The following is a 5325-nucleotide window of genomic DNA, read 5'->3' as shown; positions in this document are numbered from 1 at the left end:
TCTGGGGAGTGCCCCCCCCCTATAGCAAAAACCCCTAAAAAAAAAAAAAAAAAAGAATTATTTTATTCTTTTTTAAATTTGCTATAGGGCACGTGGGCTTGAGAGAGACAGAAAGTGAGAAAGCAAGCCACCAGGTCCAGGACTCAAACCATGGTCAGCCATGTGGGAGTCCAGCACCTTCACTACCATGCTGAAATCTTTCCTTTAAAGACAGGGTCTGGGACCAGCAGTTACCATAACAGCTATGTCGCTGGACTCCCATGTAGTCAACCATGGTTCGCGTCCCGGACCTTTTGGCTTAAACTCACACCGGGTGCATGTGCTTGTGTGCCTAAGATCCTGAGAGGAGAATGGAGAAGGGATTGCGGTATGGCCATCCCCCCTGGGTGGTGATTTCTCACTTTCTGTCTCTATGTCTCTCTCTGTCTGGTGAGCGCACACACCCTATAGCAAAAACCTCTCCAAAAAAAATAATAAAGACAGGGTCTTGCTCTGTGCCCGGGCCAGCCTCTGGCTCACAGCCTTCCTGCAACAGCCTCCTCACTCACTGGGAACACACACACGTCCTGCCACTGGGGAGACCAGGAACACCCCAGGCCAGTGCAGCCCCGGCCTGCAGAGCAGTCTCAGCAGTGCCCATCATGGCTGGGCCGGACGTCTTGGGAAGACGGCCACACAGTAAGGGAGGAGGGCAGCGGCAGGCACAGCCAAGGTCCCCCGGGAGAACCAGACAATGTGGTGTCTGAGGGAGCCTGAGTGACTCCAGGAGCTGCAGGAAGAGTCCACCTGGCCTCTATGCTACTGGAGCCAAGTCACCAAGATGTCGCAAGAAGCCAGAGACTGGGGCCTCGTTCCCCATTTTGGTTTGAGGTGGCAAATTGAGCAGGAGGCAGAGGAAGGAAATGTGGACCTGGGGCAGGCAAGGCCAGCATGGCCCACCCCGTCCACAATCCACTCTCCTCTGGAACATCAGGGCCAGAGGTTCTTGAAATGCTGTCCCCCAAACAGCTATGGCATCTGGCAGGCCCAACATTCCTGGGGAATTGGACTGCTGCCCTCCCCCCAGCTCAGCAGTATGGAGAGCCAGAGGAAGGCCCCTGTCCTGGCTCTGTGTGGCCTGGCCAGGCCCCCAGGGACAGACACCCACCAGCCTGAGCAAGGCCTGTGGGAGGGTGGGCAACTGCCACCCGCCCGTCCTGCCGGGTCCCACAGTGCATTCCCGGTGTCTCAGGTAGCCACCCGACCCTGGCCCAGCCCTCCATTGCCTTTGTGGGTTGAAAGGGAGGGCACCCCATCCGCGAGGAGCAGAGGACACACGTGGTGACCAGGCCGCACCAGTCGGACTCAGGGAGCTCACCCCCAGGTCACAGGAGCAGGATCAGCAAGCCCAGACTGCGGGACCAGCAGCTGGCGGCATGGCTGTTGTTGGACTCCCACGTAGTCGACTGCTGTTCCAGTCCCGCACCCGGTGGCTTAAACTCACGCTGGGCGCATGTGCATGCTCAAGATCCCAAGAGAATGAAGGAGAAGGGACTGCAATGTGGCCATCCACCCCGGGGGCGGGGGGGGGGGGCCCTGTGGGGGCGGGGGGGGGGTATTTCTCCCTTTCTGTCTCTCTCTTTCTGGCAAGTACACGCGCCGTATAGCAAAAACCTCTCCCTCAAAAAAAAGAAAAAAAGAAAAGAAAACCCAGCTTGCAGTTTTAAGAAGGAGCAGTGGAAACAGCAGATGGCGTAATGGTCACGTCACTGGACTCCCATGTAGTTGACCATGGTTCAAGTCCTAGACTTGGTGGCTTAAACTCACGCCGGCCATGTGTGCGTGCGTGCCCAAGATCCCAAGAATGGAGGAGAAGGCAATCCACCCTGGGGGCTGATTTCTCACTTTCTGTCTGTCTTGCCAGTGAGTGCATGCACACTATAGCAAAACTCGCAAAAGAGAAGAAAGGAAAGGAAGGAGAAGGGGGGTGGGGAGAGAGAGCGAGCGAGAGCGCGAGCAAGCCAGCAAGCAGTTTATCTATCAGCCATCGTACAAAGTCCTGAGAAGGCAAGCCTTCCCAGCTCGTCGGGTCTCAGGCCGCCCTGCCTGCCCTGCGTGTGGTACAGGCCTCGTCCTTCCAGGCCATCATTCAGGGTGTGAAACTGGCAGGAAGGAGCGAGGTCTGGAGAGAACACTTGGTTGGCTCAGAACCTTTAGGCAGCGGCCAGATGTCACTCACTTCTGTGTGCCTGGCACTGCCCAGGATGTGGACAGGGGCTACACGGGTACCCGGAGACCGGATGCCAGGACAGGACGCAGGCAGGGGCTGCACAGGTACCCAGAGACTGGACGCCAGGACAGCATGAAGCCACCACAGCCAGAGGGCAGACCTGCATTCAGATTGCTGCCATGCAGCACTGCCCACCTGAGCTGGTGAGACCCTGCCTGGCCAGGGGGTCCCTTGGACGCCCACAAACCAGCAGGAGTAGCCCTCCTTAGCAGGAACTTGGAAAAGTGAAACAGGACAGTCCTGCTAGGCGAATTCCAACTCCAGATCTTCAGTCCAGGATTCCAGGGAAAGCAAAGACCACCCAAGTCTTGGGGACTCCCAGCCTGGCTCTGGAAGCAGCCAATATGATAGGGACCCCCGGCCAGGCAGAATGCGCCAAAGCCAACACCAGGAGTTGAGGTCAGGAGAGTACAAGGGCTGCCGTGAGCTCTCTAGGGCTGGCTGCCCACCCCAGCCCAGCCTGGACCCAGTCACTCCCTGTAGGTGGCAAGAGCAATGTCTCAAGAACTCAGGGCAGTCAAGCCTGACACCCACAGGCCAGCCGTCTCCTGCTGGCGCCCAGCTCAGGAGCTTATGACCAGTGTGTGTCCCCGTACTGCGGGCTGTGCTAAAGGCTAGGGCCTCACCTGCAGACAGAGGCCCGAGATAAGTGCCTGGGCAGCGTAGCCTGGGCCCTGCAGAGCCCTGAGGGACTAACCTCTCCAATTTCTGCCTGGAGCTGACCAACACTGAAGCTGGGCTTAAGCTGCTCACTCGTCCCTGCAGCAGGGGTCTGCTCCTCCAGACACAAGGCCCCTCTCCTAAACCCTTGCTCTGCCCACCCAGGCCCCAGGGTGTGGGGTGAGCTCCTGCAGCCCATCTCCCCAGTATGGGGCACGAGAGGCTCTAGGTGGGCAGAGCTGGAGGCTGCCTGCAGAAGAACAAGGCCTCACCCCAGCTCCAGGAGGCAGCTGGGAGGTAGGACAGTGCTGGGCCCCCTCCATTAGTGGGCTCTCACAGCCTGGGCTTCGGGCAGGCAGCCTGAAGCTGGGCCCAGGGAGTGGGGGCCCTGCTCTCCTTCATCAGCACACAGGATGCCCAGGGCCCTGCTCCTAGGGCCCAGTCCACACCCCCAGATGCCAGCACTGATGCTTCTATAATGGGAGATACTCCACGTGGATGCCACCAATGGCACCGAGCGTTCCTGGTCAGGCAGGCCACAGCCTTGCCCAAGGCTCACCCAGTGCCAAGGCTACCCCACCCGTTCCCTGGAAGACCGCCCCGCTAGGCAGCTCACTGCCTTGGAGCAGGTGTGGACACGTGGCTTTGGGCGAGCAGAGGAACACAGGAGCCCCGAGGCCCACCACTTGATCCCCCTGCGGAGGGCAGCCTGTGCCTGTGGGAGGGTCCTGGGGTACCTGCTAGAGGGGCCTCAGGCCAAGAGATGCAAGCCTGGCGCTGGAGAGGGTTTTCATACTCCTCCAAGGTCACCTCAAACCAACCGCCTGGCCGATCCTCTGACCAGCCTGGTCACTAGCAGCAGATCGGCCTCCTTCTCCTGGCGACCTCCTCCCAATCACAGGGCCTTAGTGACTGGACACTCAGCAGCCCAGAGGCCACACCGGCCGTGGGCTCAGCCTGCTTTCAGCGACAGGTAGAACTGCTCTCTCCGTGCAGCTTCCAGGCGACGCGGTGCCATCCAAAGCTCCTGGGCAACCCAGTGTGGGCTCCACAACCCAAGCTAAACCTGACCCTCAAGGCAGGCATTGCAGAGAAAGAGCATTCTGCCTTAACACCAGCCCACTCAGTGAGAGGGGCCCTAAACCGCCAAAAGGAACCCTTGGCCCTGAGAACTCAGAAGGATGCTCAGGACACTGGCCAGAGCCCACAGGATGTCTAGGGGCCAGCACTCGGGGCTCTGGCCAACTGCCAGGTGCCCTGGCCACAGTTCGGCCCTGCCTGCTCCCCCCTGCTCACTCAAAGCCACACCTACTCCAAGGAAGTGGAGGGTAGGAACACCTGAGCTGCCTACCTTGGGTGGTCTCACAGGGGACCCCCCCCTCCCCTCCCCTGAGCTCCCCAGAGTACCCAGGGTCCTCAGGCTCCATGGCCTCAGGAGGTTGGTGCTGGGACTGGAAAGGGGAGGATGTCGGGGTTCCTGGAGGATGGGGGTGGGTTGCTCTAGTTTTTATTTTCTCTTATTTCTTCCAAACACGTTTCTGCTGTTCTTCAAAAGCCAGGATGCTCAATTTTTAAAGCCTAACAGCTGACAGTACATTTGATAACAAAAATCGGTAATATTTAGAAACAAATTTGATGAAATTCATGTCTGAATAAATTGTGCCACATATTCCATCTCCACTCTAGGTTTTAGATTTAATAGAAAATGTGTTAAAGCCTAAGTATGCCAAATTAAATTACTTCCGAGCATTTAAAGGGGGAAGGGGCTGCCAGTCAAACCTCCCCCACAATGGCCCTGCCAGGGTGTCAGGCCACGCTGGGCACTGCCTCTGTGTCTGAGGCCCTTTGGAGGCTTTCTGGTCACCAGGCTCCAAATGCCTTCCTTGGCCACCAAGGAGGTCCGGTCCCGACAGCCTATGCGCCAGGCCCCCAAAAGCTGCCCCTATTTCTCTTATCCCTCCCACCCAGCTATGGCAGATGTGACAGTAATGCTAAGTTTGACTTACTATAAATGTCCCCCACTCAAATCGAAGTCCACTCCACCCCAGGAAGGAGCGAGCTTCAATGGAGCAGACTCGGTGGGCAGACTCCTGCTCCCTGCTGCCCCGTCCCCAACCACTGGGACCATCCTCAGGCCAGGACAGGAACTGGGCTTGAGAAGGGCGTCACCACGCACTGGAGAGGCGACACAGGGAGCGAGCAGTTTCCTCGCTCCCGATCCGTCCCGGTCACCAAGCTGCACCCTGATGTCGCTCCTGTCCTGTACGCTGACATGCACTCCCTCCGGAAGCCACGTCGGTCCCTTCCTCCCGAAGACTGGCTTCTCTCTCCCTTGCTGCACGAACCTGTTCAGACGACGTCTGGGGCCATGGGCGCCTTCCTCCCACGAATCACCA

Source organism: Tupaia chinensis, unplaced genomic scaffold (genome assembly GCF_000334495.1).
Source record: "Tupaia chinensis unplaced genomic scaffold, TupChi_1.0 Scaffold000178_1, whole genome shotgun sequence".
Lineage (NCBI taxonomy): Eukaryota > Metazoa > Chordata > Mammalia > Scandentia > Tupaiidae > Tupaia > Tupaia belangeri.
The sequence above is the reverse complement of the archived record's forward strand: the minus strand, read 5'-3'. Positions refer to the sequence as shown.